At 38.4% G+C, this 19,142-nt stretch overlaps 1 protein-coding gene across 5 annotated transcripts in view; it reads left to right on the top strand.

Moving 5' to 3' along the window:
• Ten-a (tenascin accessory) overlaps positions 1 to 19,142 on the top strand; it is a 163,677-nt gene that overhangs the window by 16,069 nt on the left and 128,466 nt on the right. The gene's annotated exons all lie outside the window — the stretch shown is intronic.

Here is a 19,142-nt window from a genome sequence, read left to right as displayed (position 1 = left end):
CTAAATGTAATTATTAAATGAAAATGAAAAATAAAAATAAAATCAAATGTAATTAAGAACGAAAGCAGAACACTGGAGTGTCTAGTGCCGAGTGCCAGTGCCAGTACCGAATGAAAGAAATAAAACAAAAGTCCCATTAAGGTCCAATATTTGCTCGCTTACATCGCTCCAAATTGATTTCCAATTTAAAAAACAAACCAAATTCTGCATTCAAATGTTTGCTTTTCGCAAATATCCGAACAAGTGACGCTTTTTTGTGGCAGTTCTCTCATAAATCACGGGGTTTTTGGCTAAAATAGAGGGTTTTCAGGGCAGATTATAGGTAAAAATTATTGAAAATTGGTTTTATTTAAAAGAAAATGGATCGAAACTAGTTTCTAATGGTTTCTAAAGGTTTTAAATACTTGTGTTGCAAGAAAATAAGACTTGGAAACTAATTTAAAAGCCAAAAAGTTGTAATTAATTGGTGATTTAAACAAAAGTAGGTAGTTTAGTAACTAAAATATGTGGAATTCGTGCTTCTAAATATCAGAAATACTCCTTTAAGGTCAATGTTTAATAGTTAAACTTTTTAATAGTTAAACCTTAAATAGTTGAGTTTTAGCTTGTCTTTTAGAATGAAAACTTCAATATAAAGTGATTTTTAATGTCTTAATTCGACATATATTCATAATATATATTCCTATTATAATCGAGGCCTTTTCTTCATCAAAATAGTGTCTCAAAATACTCGTCTTGGTTACTACTGTTTTGTAATATTTTTTAGTTATAACAAAATAGTCACTAAAATAAAATACTAAGCTGAGCTGATTTTGGGGACTTAACGCGTAGTGCTTTCGTCACAAGGCTATTTTTTTTAAGAAATATTAGAAAAATAATACTCATACTTATAATTAGATTTTTTTCGTCATTAAAATTGTGTCTTATAAATGTTGAGCTTACTTTGGCTCAGTGCTTTCGACACAAGCTGTTCTAGTTGGTGAATATTAATATTTTTAAACAAATAAAAATAATTCATACATATATAAAAGTGGAAATAAAGGGTTTTAGATATTTTAAAAAATAAAAGAAATAAAATGCAAATAATTATAAGGTTTTCACCAAGAACCTTTAACTTAGTGGGAACTGATAGATAAGAAGTGAGAAATATATCTTAAAAACGAATACCCAATAAATCCATAAAAAAAATGAAATAAAGAAATAAAATAACACTCCACTTCAAAGCCTAAAAAAAAGAGGAATTCAAAAACCAGTTTTCCAAACAAAACTTCAAAAAAACAAAGCTCCAAACCAAGCCCATAAAAATGGAAATTTAAAAACTAAATCAAATGAAAATTAATATCCGAAATAAATAAAAAAAAAAAAACAAGTTAATTGCCAAAAATGCAGGAGCCATAAAATAGGAAACTCCAGAAGTCCAGAACTGGTCCGAATAGGCCATCGTCTTGGCAGATAACTGGCAAATATTTATAACTGCCTGGACTTTTGACATCCTTTGACAACCCTAGCCAGGGGAAGCCCCAAAAAAAACTCTAAAAAGACTCAAAAAGTGTCTCCCAAAGTAAATAATTTATTTTCATTAGCGGCTCTTTGTAATAGTTTTCTGTTTATGTCTTTAGTGTTTTAAATGTTGAGCAATTATGTATTTGTATTTTTATTTTTTTTTGCACATTTGTTTAATGAAGAAACGCCAATGGTTATGGAGGCCCCCCCTTTCGTGCCCGCCCGACTGCCTGCCATGTGTTGTCAAAATGTATCTTTGGGTTGTAGACTCGAGAATGTATCTCGCGCATCCGCGATCGCGGCTCTCTTCTGGCCATAAATCAATGCCGACGGCAATCAACGCAATACGATCCCCACGGCGGATGGATTTATGCCCCCAAGATGCCAAAAAAAATAACCAAGACTCGACCCTCCCCCTCCTCTGTAGCATTTTTACAATTAAGCAAATTGTTGAAAGAACGTTCGATCCAATCAGCCAGTGTTTTGTGAAAACTTGGCTTAATTGAATGGCCTCGTTATGGCACTAGAGGCTCATAAGCTCATATTTTAAAACAAAAATGCGCCCATTAATTGCCTGAAATAGTTTTGTGACGAAAAATATGTACATTTTATTGAAAATGTTGCAAGAAGCATTTACTTTTTGTTTGTTTTTGGTCGTATGTGGTGTCTTTTTTTGAATAAACATCACTGAAAGCTGTTCCAGAAATGTCAGAAATATGGTTATTACTTTGAAATGTGTAGTTTTTGAAAAATAAACACAGCTATTAGTTGAAATATTAAAACAAATATTACAAGTACTAGTATTAGCTTTGTGTTTGTTTCTGAACTCTAGGTATTTGTGGTATTTATTTTAATATTATGGGTTTTCCTATATTTAAAATTTCAAAAGTTTAAAAGAGGTATATTCGTCACGAATTTAAAAAAATGGTATTATTTCTGTATTTTGTTTTGAATTTTTGGCTCTAGTTTGTGTTTAAAAATGTATTTTTAAACCTGGCCATTTTTTAATAGTGAAAGTTTTAATAAAAGTTCGTTTTTAAGGCTATTTTTTAATAGAAGAAGTAGTTAAAAGTGTGTTTATTCGTCACGAATTTAAAAAAATAGGTGAAGGTAATTAGTGAATTAGTGTTTTAAAATGGGATTTAAGTTGTTACAATTGTTACTATACTAATTCTTGTTATATAGAAAATCAGAAAGGAAAAAAATAATAGGGAATTTAGAGATTATTCGTCACAAGTTTGGTAGAAAGGTGTACTTTTCAATAATTTTGTGAAGAAATTCGTGTTTTAAAATGTATTTTAAAATTTAAACAATTGTTAACTTGTTTTTGTTTAATTAAAAAGTATAAAAGAATGAAGAAATGAATATGGAATATGGAAGAAAGAAAGAATAAATAAGAACAGATATGAAAAAGAGGGAAATATTCGTCACAAATTTATAAAAAGGTACCACATGTCTTACTTTGTTTTGGTTTCTTGAATTAGTTTGGGTTTAAAGTATATATAATATTCAGTATAGGATGGTACAGCCGTAGGTTATATAGTATAGCAATTCTTACCCAATTTTTGTGATTTTAATAGAAAGTCTGAAAGAAAACCATTTAAAAGAGAATTTTAATTAATTAAAATTAAGAGAATTAAAAGAGAATAAAACATACAAGATCCATGAATTCTGTCTATAAAAAATATTCCTAAAACCCCAACCTATCATAACCAGACACCTTCCAACAATGTTTTCAAACAAAAGCTCCCCTTTCTCTCAAAAATCCATCTCTAACAACTTTGAACCCCCTTTTAGAACACTATTATCTTAAAAAATACAACTATTTAGTTAAAAAATGAAAACCTCATAAAATAAAATCATAAAATGCGAAAAGCCAATCCCTCTAGATCTCCAAACTTCAGAATTGAAATATCAATTACAGAGTGGATCGTCTCGGGTTTCAAAATATCCTTTGTCGGGGTATCCCTACAAATTCCAGCAGCTGTTTTTATATTTTTATAAATTTTTATTTTTATTTTAAGCGACGTTGCCAAATTTCAGGAAAAAAAGAACCAAATCCCGCTGGCAGGTTGCTCGAGTGAGTGCCGAAATCAAAGGCAGCTCCTCCAGCTCCTCCCGCTTCCCTTTTTTTCTTTTTTTTTTGAGTCACTCCTCTTTTAGTTGGCCAGCCAGTCTTTGTATTTCGCAAATGTGCCGCACAGCTGTTGTCAGTTTAACGCCGAGATAGAAATGTATCTCGCGGATGCAGCAACTCGGCAGCAGCTCGGCAGGCAGGCCAAGTAGCTCAAGAGGTACCTGTGTCGGGGATTAAATTATGAGCGATCCCCTTGCAGATGAAAATTCAAAACAACAGATGTGTGTGTATCTTAAAGATACACTCCAAATGTATCTGTATCTGTAGCATAATATGCTCAAGTGCGCAAATTAGTGCAACAAAAATGTCAAAAGTTCGGGGTGTTGACTGACAGACACAGTCCGCGTGATGAGTGTATGTTGCTGGGTACTGTGTTGTATCTGCCAGATACACTTGCAAATTGTTGTAGTTATAAGATACAAGAGCTGAGACCGAGGCCGAGGCCGAGACCGAAAATAGCAAAGGGGCCCAGCCACTTGAGATGATTTATGATGCCAGTCGAGCATAGTCACTCCAAACTCGAAACTCCACACTAGCCACAAGTGCAGACGGCTAGGAAAACAACAAAAACAACAACAACAACAAAAAAAAAATGAAAACAAATCCGAAAAAGGTTTTGCCATTGATAGCACCAGGTTTTCAGTAAACCCTCGGACCTCAAGAACCTCGAGACCATCGAGAACCTGGAACCTGGAACTCTGTGATCCGATGATGCTGCAAGAAATCGAGAAAAACATCAACTCACAGGGGAGGCAGGCAGGCAGGCTGGCAGGAGGGCGGGAAGGCCGAGAGGTATAGAGAAAAAGGTACACAGAATGTGGCAAGAAACAGAAAAGGACGGAGAGAGGGCAGGAGAGATGGGTTTTAAGGTGTGAAGCACACCGGGCCGAAGCCTTGAATTGAAAAATTCCAAAAAAAAAAAACTAAAAAAATATGCCTGCAGAAATTTGCGCAAAAGGCACTGAAAGAAAAGTAGGAGGGATATAAAGGAATATATCAAAAGAGAGCTATAAATACTAGCAAAAGAAGTAAATTTTGAACAAAAAAAAAAAAGAAAAATAGTTTGCTAAGAAAATACCAATCAAAAATACCCAATTTTTAACTAAAATTAGCAAAAAAGAAAGGACTAATAATGAATGAAAATACTTGAAAAAATATTTCATAGAGCGAGGTGATTAATATATACTTAATTTTTAAGGATTTTCATATTAAAATTTAAGAATTATTGTATTTTTGAGAATACTTTTGGTATAATTTTTTGGTATTAGTAAACATATTATATATTAATATTTCGAATGAGACTTGAGACTTAGCAAAAATAGACACAAATACTTGAAATAACTCCAAGAAGAATTATTATATTAAAATTATAAAATGTAAAGTAAATATATAAAGACTAATGAAATATAAAATATAAAGACTTTTAGTCTTTTAGAAGTATTTTGGAGAAGACTTTTAGTATAATATAGTATACTATAATGTTATGTTTATAGTATGTTATAATAATAATAATACCAAAATTTGGTATTCTAAATATGAGAAATATGAGAAAAAATTCAAAAACAAATTAATTTTCTAAAAATTTCTTTAAAACCGTTTTCCAATTAAAAATAATATATAATTCTAAAAATACTAAATAGCCTACTTAAATACTAAATTCATAATTAAACAGAGCTCCAAAAAGCTTAAAAATTAACAATAATACTAGAAAAAGTACTTCACAAAGCTATATGTTTCATAAATCCTATCGTTTTAAGGATTCTTATATTTAAAATCATAAAAACTAAAAACTTTGGTATTTTGAAGAATACTTTTGGTATAATTGTCAGGTATATAAGATCATGTTCTCGCAAACTAATTTTCTATTAATGCCTTAATGAACTTTATAAAAGACTTATTTAATTAAGAAACTACAAAAAAAAGAAACAAAAACTTGGTAGGAGTTTGTGGCGAGTGTGGGTTGTTGGCTGACGAGCGGCGAGTGGACCTCGAGGAACCTGGCAACCATGACTTGGCTAAAAAGGCCTTCCCGAAGACCCGAAGACGCTGGCCAGTACCAGCGGCCAGGTCATTACCGTCATGCCATGTCATAGACAACATCGTTTATTTTCGAAAAACACTCAAGTGCTGGAAGGAGTGCTGCTGCTTCCCGCTGCCTGCCACCTAACCGTTTTCACACCTTCTGGGATCTGGGATCTGGGATCTCATACCTCTTACTATACCTGGTGTGTGAATCAGCACAACTGTTCCTTAAGAAAAAAAAAATAATACTTGACTGATTCTCTGTTGATTTTTGCATTTCTCAAGATACTCCGAGAGAAAGAGAGATATAGATACTTTATCTATAGGATTTTTCTAAAGATTTATTTTCCATAATCATTGAAAATTTATGCAGCAAGTTGCCAATGAGACAAACAAACCATAAATCCCCACAAATCGCTTCCAAATGAATTGGAGCGTGTGTGTATGTTGATTCTCAGATAAAGGGTGTACTAGTATATAGGGTGTGTATGGGGGGTGTTTGGAGGGCAATCGTAAATCTTTTTGGGCATCCGAAATTGCTTTTCACGGAGAGCAATTAAAGGAAATCCTAAATGCAATCAGCTCTAACTCCAATCGAATCAGAATGTAATCAAATCAAAGTAATAATATCAACTGAAGCTGTGAAGTGCAATTGAAAGTTAGCTTGGAAAAAAAAACCAAAAACCTGTTGACGTTTTTCTCGAAGAAGGCTAATTTTCCAGCCGAGACGAAGGCGTGTTTAGCATTTAAGAGTCGAGTCGAAAGTGCCACTCCAGGAGTCAAGTGGCTGTGGCAGCCACACGTGCAAGACTTGTGTCGAGCCTTGCCTGCAACGATAGATGGAGTAGGGGTAAGGGGAGGGGAATAATTAAATTTCCAAACCCAACCAGCCCACCAGCCCATCAGCCCACCAGCATCCTTTCGCTAAAATAAATATACACGTATTTATATCCTCGACTGGAAAGGACTTTAAGGATTCCTTGTTTTCGGCCTGACAGGGAAAAGCTTTTGCTCTGGAAACTCATTAAATGACAGCGATGCATTTTTCCCAAGCGGAAAACTTGGGGAAAACACACACACCAGGGTTGCCAAACTTCACTAATGCTGCATCTTAGTCGGGCGTGTCTGCTTAAAAAAAATTAGAAAACAAACAAGAAACAAAAGCAGAGCCAGCTAATTGGATGGCAGAGCAGGATTAATTCAATTCTAATCCCAAAAAAGCCAGCTAGGCATGCCAGAGCGTTGTGCAACACTGGTTGGGATTAGGCTTTGGATAATGCTGCTACAAAAATTAGTCGGAGAAGGTCTAGAAAGGCAACTAAACATAAAAAGAGCTTTGTTTTAAATACTTTTAGTGGTTATTGTTTGAAATGAAAGAGTTTTAAGCAAAAGACAGTGTTGGTAAGGGCATTAAGCGAACTAAGGGAATTGTAGAAGCTTAAGTAACACTGACTAAGTTTAAGTATAAACTTCTAAACTGCTTAAAAGACAAACTTGTTGTCTTTTCTTTGTTTGGCTGTTTTAAAAAATAGGTTTTTTATTAAAGAAACAGTGTTGATAAGTCCTTCAAAAGCTAATAAGGCATGGAAAATCATTAAAAAACACTAATTAAGCTTAAGTTTAAAGTAAGGCTATTAAAAATTAAAGAGAAACTGCTTAAAAGGACAACTAATAGACTAATTGTGGTTTCTCTTTCAAAAACAAGCTCTTTTATAAAAAACAGTGTTGAAAAGTCTCTTAAAATACCATTATTCATTGAAAACCTTTAAGAACACTGCTTAAAATCAAGCCTATAATAAAAAAATTCACAAAGTCCTTAAGAAAATTGTAAGAAACCAACTTTATAAACAAAAGACAGTGTTAAAAAACTACTATCATTGCCTGCAAGACACTTTAACAACACTGGCCATATCATAAATCACCAGAGGAGGAAAAACGAAATCCAACAAAACGTTGCAATTATTTTGTTGAACTTTTTCAGGGAAATAATTCTCGCGGCCCTTAAATCATTTTCATTTGGTGGCTTGTGTTTTATGGGCCGTTGGTTTATTGTTTCTTAAAATGTATAAAAATAAATGAGCTAAATTGTTGCTGCTCCTTTGCTGAAGTGATTTGCCTGCCATCGCTCCTGCCCCATGCCCCAAAGAAGCCTGAAAAACAAAAGATGCCTGGACGAATTTTTCACATTTTATGGGCAACGCTCTTTCAGGTTATTTTTTGTTTTTTTGTTGGCAGCTCTGAGCGTGACTTTGGTTTGGATAATTTTTTTATTTTTTTTTCACAGGCACCCCCCCCTTTGGCACACACTCTCTACCATACACACGCATTGCATATTTATGGCTGAAAATATATTATGCGTATAATTGTTGCTGCCTCGTCGCCAAGTTTTCGCATTTTGTTTCCCTTTTGCACCTTTGCGCCGTTTTGTTGAATCAATTACAGGCAGTTGGCTGCTCCTTTCCACCAAAAAAAATAAAAAAGAAAAGAAAAAGAAAATGGTAGAAAAAAAAAGTAAGAAAGCAAACTGGATAGGAAAGAAAATAGAACGCAGACAGGCTGGCAAAAATGGCAAATTATGGCACCCCAGAGATGCGCGATAAAAGCCCATTTACTTAAACTGAATATTTATTATTCCTGTCGCTGCCACCTACCATCTACCGGTCTCTTTCTCCGGCTCCTTGGCTCTTTGGCTCTGTCTCTTTCTCTTGCCTTTGACTTTTGCCCATTTCCTATGCAAAACGTTTGACTTTCTGGTGGTTCCTGGTCGCTCCTGGTTAGCCTTCCCGCGACTTTTTTCCATTTCCTCCTCCATTTCGCCGAAAAAGTTCGGGGTGTCATAAAGTTTGGGCCCCCAAAGTTTGATTGAATTGTGCGAGGGGCTTAAGGGGGCTGCCAACACAAAAAAAAATATTAAAGGGGGGGGAGGTTACAAATCCAAAATGAAGATGAACTGAAATTGAAGCTGGAAACTAAAGGTCGAAGTGGAGGGTCTATGAGGTTTATTAAGGTAGGGATTCTTAAGAGAGAGTAGTTTGGTAAGAGAGGAAGGGACTAAAGGACATGCGGACACACGGATAAGGTCTAAATAGATAGTCTTGTAGTACCTGGGCCTGGTACAATCATATTCTATAACTACTCGAAAGCATCTTCTTATTAAGATATTCTTTTCTTAAAATATTTCAAGACATTTTCACAATGAAACCACCTATAGAACCTATAGCTAGTAGTTCCCTATAATCTCTTCAAGATCATCTCCCTTCCAAGACCTTGCCTTTTTAAAAATTTGCCAAAAAAAAAAATAACTCCTTTGAAAGAAGCCCCCTCTTTAGTAGAAAGAAAGCCCCACAAAAGACCACAAATATAAAGAAATTAATGAAGAGGGCAGAAGCGAAAGCCATACACATATATCTGTCTATAAGGGCGCCCCGTACACCAAAGTGTTTCATAATTTTCGAATTCTAAGCGCCGTCGCCATCGAGAATTCCGATAAGCGAAGGCAGAGTCGGTCGGTCGTTGGTTCGTTCCCCTTCCCGCAGAACCGAATTAAATAATTTATGTTTTATGTGGCACAGGAAGAGGAGCCTTCTGGGGGTTGTTCTTCCAAAAAAAAAAAATATATAGAAGACAGGAACGAGGCAGTGAGGAGGCACTCGAGTGATTTAGGAAGTGTTTGTCTGCGTTACGCTTGGTTAGTTGATAAAAATCAGTCGAGGCTTTTGTATTCTCCACCAGAGCCTTCCTCCTCCTCCTCCTCCTCTTTTGGTTGAGTCACGGTCGCCATAATTGCACTGTGACTAACTTAAGCTTGCATTTAAAGCTTGCCTTACGTTCGTTTATGATTTATAGAGTGCCACGCCTTCTCACCACGCCTTCGCACCATTCTCCCAAAAAAGAAAAAAAATGTATCTCGAAGATACACAAGATCTATAGATTGCACTATGGCGTGCCAAAACAGAATCAGAGAATGTATCTGCTGGATACTGGGCACTTCCTGTGCGGTTTTTCGGAGCGCAGTTTAAAGTGCCATTAACCCACAATTGAACACTCGGGTTTTGGGCTTTGGGGCTTTGGTTAATTGCAAGTTTTAGTTGGGCTGCGTGTCAAAATATCATTTGGAATGGTTTGTGTCGGGTCGAGGTTTTTTTTTCGGGTCTGTATGTTTGCGGTTAGAATCTGTACCTGAGAGATGCCCAGATACATACCCCAGACTGTGACAATAGTTCTCGTCAATAGCCTCGTCGGGGGTTGTTTAGAAAGAGGGCAGAGGCAGCTGGCATACAGGATACAGGACACCACCTTTGTCGCGATAAATTTGATGCGTCTTGTTGTTATTTGACAGGCAACAAATAGGCAGCATTAGGGCCCTAGGGCTTACCCTCCCAAACATTTCAAATAATGTAAACAAGGCTGCCAGGAGGGAGGGATATTCCAATTTGTGGATTAAAAGTTCAATTAAAAACTAAACGAAATTGATTAAAATTAATAGAGTTTCTATGCAAATGGAGGCAGGGATTAGACCTTTAGGAAGAGATACTAGTCTAGTATTTGAAACTTTATCACCCAAAAAATGCAATTTCCGCACAGACGCACAAAATAGATGGCAGTATGTATTTGGCAAACGCATTAAACTTTCATTTTTGTGTCAGGCCAAGGATATGGCACAGGACGACGGACAGCAGGCGCCGCAAAAAAAAAACCTGCATTTGGGGGGAAAGGATATTTGAAAATCAAAGCGAAAGTTCTCAGCTTTTGTCTGCCACGCGAACCAAAACTTTGCTTGGCTACCAATGCCAGAGTCTCTCCCGAAAAACTTTTGTCATGAATTGAGGCTCTGAGGCAGTGAGAGACTGTGAGACTCTGAAGCTCTGAGGAAATGTGCGAGAAAAACACATCAAAGCAATCAAAAAGTGACGCCAGAGCAATTGAAAACTTTTCGAATGAAAAACAAAAAAAAAATTATAGATAGAGATGGCTGATGGAAGAGAGAGAGAGAAAGAAATGCAACGCATCACTGCACTTGCAGGAGGAGCTAAAGAGTCAATTCCCAAATCGCAAATCGACTAGCCCCTCCCCTCTCCTATTTTCCGCCCAGTTAATGGCTTTGTTTGCCATGGCCATCAGCCAAAAGCCCGGGCGCCAGTTGCTCAAATAATGAGCTCTCTCTCTCCTTCGACTCTAGATATAGGATATAGGATGCGACTTAAATAATTTGCACATAAAATATAATTTAATGCCGTCAGTAGTTATGGCACCAACCATGCCTTAGACTGGGGAAAAAACGAGGTCATCTGTACATCTCTCTACATTTTGGCTGTTTAGCCTCCACCCTCTCTGACTCTGTGGAATGCACTTGCCTTGAGATTTCCAGCCATACAATATTTCATAAAAGCCCCGCTGCCAGAAAGTTTCGAGGTTTCCAGCTGCCAGCAGAATGCCATGCCTCCAATATAGCCAGCTTGCAGTTATGAGAATAACATTCAAGACGGGTATTTCCAGCAGGATGCATATTTTGGGGTTTTTGTGCCAATAAGTGAGATATTGATGTTGTAAGGGGGTTTCTAAAGGGTGGTGGATTCGTCAAAGGCCTTGAGTTTGGCTTGGGAATTGGCAGTGGGGTCAGTAGAACGCTGTCCGTGGGTCCGTCTGTCCGCTAGTCGGTTTGTCTGTGTGTTTCAAGCCCAATAACCCTCTTAGTTTCAAAGCTATTCTAGAAGAAGATACCCTAGAGAGGCCCTAAACTATACACCGTGTCTTTCTTTCTCAAAAAAATCGTTTCCGTCTAATAATAATAGAGCTAGTGTCTAATAGAGAGATAATAATAATATAAGAGAGCTAGTGTACCTGCAATAAATATTTAAAAATATGTCCTACCTTACTTTAGATACTAATAGTATATTATAGTAGCTAAAGTATCTTGATTAGTACCAGGTACTCCACAGTCTAGTTCTAGCTCCAAAGTATCTTCCACAAAAAGACAATCACTGGCAGTACTTCCGCATCAACCACACCATCATATGACAATGATACTCTATTTTTTGTGGTGGTTTCGATGTCAGTTATGTAGAGTTGTTGTGCTGGATAGCCCCCATGCCTGGCCTCTGTACAGATTGAAGTTTATTTTGTATCTGTATCTGAGTATCTATGTATCTATGGCGGGATCTATCCGTGTCTAGACTTTGGGTTCAGTGCTTTGTTGTCCCCGTATTTAAATAGCCAATGATTAGCTTCAATTGGCTTCAATTGCAAGCTCAGAGCTTAGTGCCCGAATTGAGGAGAAGCTCCGAGGAGAAGCTCTGAAGAGGAGGAGAACTAAACTAAAGATGGAATCCAAATCCAAATCGCTTTGATGGGATAAGTAGTGGCGTAGATGCTGCCACATCAGACGCACATTCATTCCAAGTGGCTGGCGAGGGAGTCTTCAAAGTTAAATCATTTGGAAATTGGGAAGGGTTCTTCTCCACAGCCTTCAGCTTTCATTTATCTTGACTTGGCCCGAATTCGAATCCCGAATCTCAATCGAAAAGATACAAAACTTTCGGCCCACAAAAGTTTTCGACCCTTTTCCAAAATAATATTATATCTCCATGGTGGTGGCATTCCTTAAATATTTTTAATGATTTCTTTAATTTTTTTTTTCGCCGGCACGGGCTAGCATACGGATGTGCAACGGAGCATGTCCGTGACCTTTGCCTGTGAAGAGACCGCACTGCATACGCACAGTTAAAGATACAAAGATACATATGCTGGCTGCAAATGAAAAGTTAAACGTTGCGTGCTGCGCCTGTTTATCTTACGGATGCGCCCTGGGATGCATCACTCACTCAACTCGAGCATAGCATTTAACTCATTCGTATAAAAGATACAAAACCGCGAATGTATCTGCCGCAGTGTGTGTGTGTATATCTGTATCTGTATGTATGTATCTTTGTATCTGAGAGTTTAAACAAACAAATGGGTGAAGCAGCACACTGGCTGCCAGGCCGGGCCGGGCCGGTCCGGGCCGCCTCTTCGGATTCTGATTCTGATTCCGATTCAACTTCTGCTCATTCATGGCGTTGCACTCGATTAAAAATGTTTCGTGTGTGCCCCAGCCTCGGTCTCTTGCCTCCCCCCCGCTCCCCTCTTGATAGGCAAGCAGCACCCCTCCACCGTCTTGCCGCCTTTTGTTGCAGGAAGTGCTCATCTTCATTTACTTTGTTGTCGCTGCCGTCTCTTGACGTTTTTCGGTTTTGCGGATGACACTGTTCGGCTTCAGCTTCTGCAGAGTGCTGCAAGTGTGCACTGAGAGAAATATTGAGGACTTTTCTTTAAGGAGAATATTTTTATGAGAGAGGTTTGAAAAAGAGGGAGATTGGTTTGTTTTTCTGAAGAGATTCAAGGAAGAAAGGTGTCTAGATGGGGGAGTTACTAAAGGGTGTGGTAAAGGGTATATAAGGATAGTGCATACTGGGTATCATGTAGCCTATAGTCTTGGGCTAGATAGCACTACTTCCCTTCCTCAGAAGAACTATAAGAAATGGTACTGGTATATGACAAATATATATATAATATAGAGAATCCTTCAAAGATACAAAGTAAGAAGACTTTAAGAATAAAAAAAAATTATTCTATTTCTTTAGGTTTTAAAAAATAACTATAGGAATAACTGGAATAACTTTTGTAGAATAACAATAAGAGATAGTACCGAGTTAGTACCTTGTTTTTGAAGCACTTTTCTTTGCAAAGTCTGTATAAGAAGCATAATAATACCCATAATATTATAGAATATCTATATATAATATAACTAAAGAATAACTATAGGAAAAAGTATCGGGTTTCCTATAGTATCTATAAGAATCGTAATAGCATCCATTATATTTATTAAATTGAAAAGGTACTAAGGCTATATCTAAAAGCTTATCTGTAAGGCTATAAGCTAGCTTTGTCTATAAGAACTAGTACCGGGTATCGCAGTCCTATTTTTTGAAGCTATTTTCTTGGGGAAGGTCTTTATAAGAGAAGGAAGGGTATTAGAATAGAAGGAAAAGTGGAAAGGAAGCTCCATAACAACATATCTATGAGATACATTTAAAGAATATCTATAAGATATATAAGTACCAGGTATCCTACAGCCTTGCTTCTCAAAACAAACACCCACCAGAGCTCTTCCCTCCTTTAGCCATAAACCCATACCCTTTAATACTTTCCCCACCATTTTCTCTCAGTGCCCCAGATTCGGTTTAAGATTATAGCCAATTTACAAGCCAGCTGTCCTGCTCGCTCCCAGGCATTTGCCGCCTTGTCCGTCCCCCTCTAACACCCGGCACTCTGCTAATTAAATATCTATGAATGGCGGTCCTAGCAGATACAGCTACAGCTACTGACAGTGCGTGTATCTATGTAGCTGTGTGTATCTGTGTATCTGTTGGATTACCCCGAATGGCAGCTTGCAAATAGAGTATCTGCTTGTATTTTAATTTGGCATCTCAAGATAGCTACAGGAAATTGCTTTAATTTCCATTGAGTGTTTGGATATCAGTGTGTTGTGTTTAGTTTTTGTTGCCAAAAAGCCAGAAAACCGAAAACCAGAAAACCCGAAAACCGAAAACCGAATTGCCTCTGTCTTTCCATTTGAATCTCTATCTCTTTTTTGTGGCATTATTCGAGACCGCAACACACTTTTCGACAAAATCGAAACTTTTCTTCGAACCATCCCGACAATTCATTAATTTATAAAGCGGTGTGGCTGGTTAGTTTTCGAAGAAGAATAATCCCAACAAGCCGCAACAACAAACGGGCCGAAAAGTGCGTGGGTTAATCGGCGAAAGTGAAACTAGAACGCCGCGCATTTAAAAACCCAATGAAATGTCAGCCATGGTGGCCAATTTGGGTGCCAAGAGAGGGGGGGAGGGGCGGTACTACAACACCCACCCAGTATCTCATCCTCATCCTCTCATCCACTCGAGAAATCAAAGCGACGAGAGCGGCCTCCCCCCTTCCTTCGGCACACTTGAGCTCAGTTCCCAGGCGTTCTTCGTCTTTGATCTTTTTTCTTTTTCCTATTTTTGTGTGAGAACCCCCCCTCCTTTAAAGGGAGAACAACATCTATTGATTGGTCAGCTGGTGGGGCGGAGCAAGTGGAGTGCGAAACCCCGAAAGGAGGCGACCAAATGGAGCGAAAATGGCCAAAGTTTTGCAATCGAATGTTTATGCGTGGCTGGGAAATCGGGAATAGAATTCAAGTCTTAAAAGTCAACAATATTAAAAGTCAATATTCTTATATCTTTCACGCATAAACATCTTAATTCTTCAGATACACAGATACACAGATACATTTTTATGACCGTAGCGAGTGAATTGGTCCCCAGGGAATGGCTATACTTCGATTTGACAATCCGCAAAGTGCTATCTGTAGGAGGAGGTGGAGGAGTATCTTGACATTTCATTTGAATTTAGTATCTCTGGTCCGTTCGACTGACTAATGACGAAAGTGTGACCCAAGTTTTTAGGCCATTCGGGCCGGGCGGCAATTTATTAGAAATAATACATCAGACCGAGAGGACTTTTTCGGCGCATTTGTCAGTGTGGCATTACTAATTGGTGATTACGAGCGGAAGTCGACAAAATATCTGATGCTCGCATTTCTATTTTGTAAAAATTTCTCAGATACTCTCGGCATGAGAGGCAAGAAGAAGAGGGTCATTAAAAAAAACGAACTCACTGGATGCGGCGGAAATTCAAGAATCTAAAATTAAACGCGAATGAGTTTGAGTTTGAGGATTGTGTATCTGGCAGATAGTGTGTGCCATCTGCATGTGCCTGGTTTTCATCAATGGGACTTGGAATATCTGGCCGTGTGCCAATTATTGTTGCACGTTTGTCTCCCGCTTGTCAGCCAAAGTTGTGAGTTCTTCTGGCCAACTGCAGCGGCATCGGCATCAGTTCATTCATGCCATCTTAGAGTGCATTGGCCGGCTAATTGCCACACCCGGCACCTGCTACGAAGATACTTTTTCATTAGCCGAGTCTCAGTTATGGCTTGGACTCTTTTGGGGTGTCTGCGATAATTATTATGGCCCTCTTGACGCCTTTATTGAGTGTAAAATGTTTTGCAGGCGGCGGTTGTCGATGGATATGCAGATACAGATACACAGATCGCGATTAAGATTTTCTGGAGGCCAGTTATACAGGCTGGAGGAAGAGAGACCACTGAAGCGCAACACTTTTGGAATTAAAGACCCCTAACAGTCTTCGAGAGACATCGAATTCATCCAATTTCTGTGCCCGCTGAAGCGACAAATAAATGTTAACTGCCTGCAGTGAGAGAAACTTCAAGTTTATGGCGACCGTGAAACTATCAGACTCTAGTCTACCTTTCTCTCAGTGCAGACTCAGTGTGTGGGTGGAGGTTTTTGGGAAACAAAAGAAAAGGGTTCCAGCGATCATCATCACTCGGGGCTTGGCCTCGTGTGGGCAGATCGGCCGATGGGGCAGATGGGGTATTCGAGACCCAACTCTTTCCTTAACAAGCTGTCAGTCAGTCAGTCAGTCAGTCGGTGAGGAGTGGGAGCCAGTGACAGCCAAGGAGGAAGTGGAAATTAGCTCGAAATCGATGGGAATCATTGATAGATGCGTTGAGTTACAACATCAGCATGGCCCGAGACTTGCAATTGTGAGATACTTGAGTATCTAGTACTTAATTGTCTGGGAATATATAACCTCTATAAGAAAGGTAACCACCGAACATAAAAAAAAAAAAAAAATGACAAAAAAAAAAGAAAAGTATTAAACAACATTTTTCACTTATCCCTCCCTCCCTCCCTCCCTCCCTACTCTCGTAGCTTAACTTTGTTTTCGGTTTTTTCTCCTACAGATACATTTTGTATCTCTCTGTGTGTGTGTGAGCTGGATTTTACGAGCGTGTATCCGCGAGATAATAATCAAAGACACGACAGATTCGAGACCAGCATTTGGGATGGAGTTTCGGCTTCGGCTTCGGTTTCGGTTCATAGGCCGCTGTAATTCCCCAGAAGCGCCCCAAAGTATCTACGTGTGTGTGTGTGTGTGCATAAGATATTAGCATTCTGTGCGTTAATGCTTTCATCTTACAGATACATTCTGCTGTGCATGGCTCTGGCTTTTTGCCTTGCGAGTTTATTTCATTTTCAGTTTCATTAAATAACAAATTGCTCTTTTGTTGTGTGAGCTGTCTCTGTCCTGTATGTGTGTTTGTGTGTATCTTTGTATCTTTGTGTCTCAGTATCTTTGTATCTGGAGCTTAACTTTTTTATGATGTCTATGCCAGCTTATGTGTGTGCACTTTTCTCTCTTTGTTATTAAGATTTTTTGTAATAAAACGAAAAAAAAAGCTTTTTCCATTTGATGCTTTCTTCCAAGGACCTTCCAAGAACTCTACTTCATAATCGATCCAACAGATACAGATACAGATACAGTATATTCTGTCTCTTAATAACGTAGGTGTGAACACTCGCCCTCTCTGACATGATCATCAGAACAGGACCATGCCACACAGCCCATAAATCTAAAAGCAATAAAACTTTCAAGACAAATAAATGCCTCGACTCCCTGCTGCAATTGTTGTTGCAACATCTCGAGGCACGCAAAATATTTAAACAAAAACACAAAATCGGAAAAAAGGGGGGAAAAGGCAGACTCACCACTGCTGAGGTCGCTGGGACGCGTGCGTGCGGTTTACAGAATACTATATGCATATGCATATTATAGCCCCACGATCCGAAAGGAGACGGAGACGGAGACCAGACCTTGAACACAAACACACACACACACACTTATGACAGGGGCGTTAATTTATGTGAGACTGCCTCCAGAACAGGGGGAGTTTCAAGGGTATCTGAGGGGTAGGAGGAGCAGAAGGAGTTGGGGCTGGAGGCACCTCAACTTTCTGGGCGATCATGTGCGTCATTTCCATTGAGGATCGCCGAAGCTGGGGTACTCCTTCAAGGCATCTCTAAATAACTTTTAATAGCCCACAAAAAATTATCAGCTCAGGGATGGGGGGTTTATGGTTTTGTAAAGTTTGTAAAAGGAAGAGGTTGATGTTTGGAGATGAAAAACATGATATGTTCTATCTGTAACTCTGTTAGTGTTGGAGGTTCTAAGCTGAAATTTGGGATACACTCTTATATTTAATATAAAAAGTGTATAAAGCAAGAATGAAAGCTATCGGTTAGCTATAACCTATGTAGATCCCTTAGATCTAATAAAAACTCATGATAACTGGGGTGTTTGTGGAAGTAAAGGCCTGAAACTTCTTGAGAGGCCTTCTTTTGTTGATGGTGATTGGTTTTAGAATATATATGGCTTATAAATATAACAAGTTGGTTTTTAGAGCCATAAACCTGACGTGTCCTATCCATAACTCTGTTGGCGATGGAGGTTCTGAGCTGAATTTTGGTATAGACCTATATATTTATTATAAAAACTATATAAAGCAAAAAAGAAAGCCATCCTGAAGATTAAAGCTGTACACAGCCCCTATAACTAACCATAACTGATGATAACCCTTCTCTAAAAGTCTTAAACTTCTCGAGAGCCCCTCTCATAGCCCCCTTCCCAAAAAGATCAAACAATTGCATAAAATTAATCATTTCCAATGACCGAGCCATCAGAATAAAATGTCTCTCGGCACTTTTGGCATCTCTGAACTCTGATCGTTTCAAGTGCTTCTCGTATCTCTTCGGATTTCTTTTTGGGAAATGAAGGAAATCCAATGGATTGATCTCCAATTCCATAAACCATAAGGCGAACGATCGTGACAAGAGCTTTCGCTGGTTCTTCTTGGAAAAATGTGAAGAAAATGTGGGAAGAATTCGGGGCAGCTGTTTTGATGGCTCATGATCTGTTTGACACTCGCCACCGATGGCTTTTGGCCAATTAGCTTTGGCCCCAAAAATCGAAGTGGTCTCGACGAGCAGTCTTACCCCAGCTATTGTGCCGCCCCCCCTTTTTATACCCTTGCAGAGGGTATTATAATTTTGGTCAAAAGTGTGCAACGCAGTGAAGGAGACATCTCCGACCCTATAAAGTATATATATTCTTGATCAGGATCACCTCCTGAGTTGATATGAGCATGTCCGTCTGTCCGTCTGTCCGTCTGTCTGTCCGTCTGTCTGTCCGTCTGTCTGTTTCTACGCGAACTAGTCTCTCAGTTTTAAAGCTATCGTCTTGAAACTTTGCACACACCCTTCTTTCCTTTGCACGCAGTATATAAGTCGGAACGGCCCGGATCGGCCGACTATATCCTATAGCTGCCATATAACTGATTGATCGGAAATGGTATAACTTTGGTGTTTTTAAAGTTAGAGAGTTCAAATTTTAGGTGAGAGCTATTTTTGGCAAAATAATACGACATGCCAAATTTCGTAAGGATCGGCCGACTATATCCTATAGCTGCCATACAACTGAACGATCGGAAATGGTACTTGGTAGAAATATCAACTTTCGTATTTTTGAAGATAGA

Source organism: Drosophila bipectinata, chromosome XL (assembly GCF_030179905.1).
Source record: "Drosophila bipectinata strain 14024-0381.07 chromosome XL, DbipHiC1v2, whole genome shotgun sequence".
Lineage (NCBI taxonomy): Eukaryota > Metazoa > Arthropoda > Insecta > Diptera > Drosophilidae > Drosophila > Drosophila bipectinata.
The sequence above is the reverse complement of the archived record's forward strand: the minus strand, read 5'-3'. Positions and strand labels throughout refer to the sequence as shown.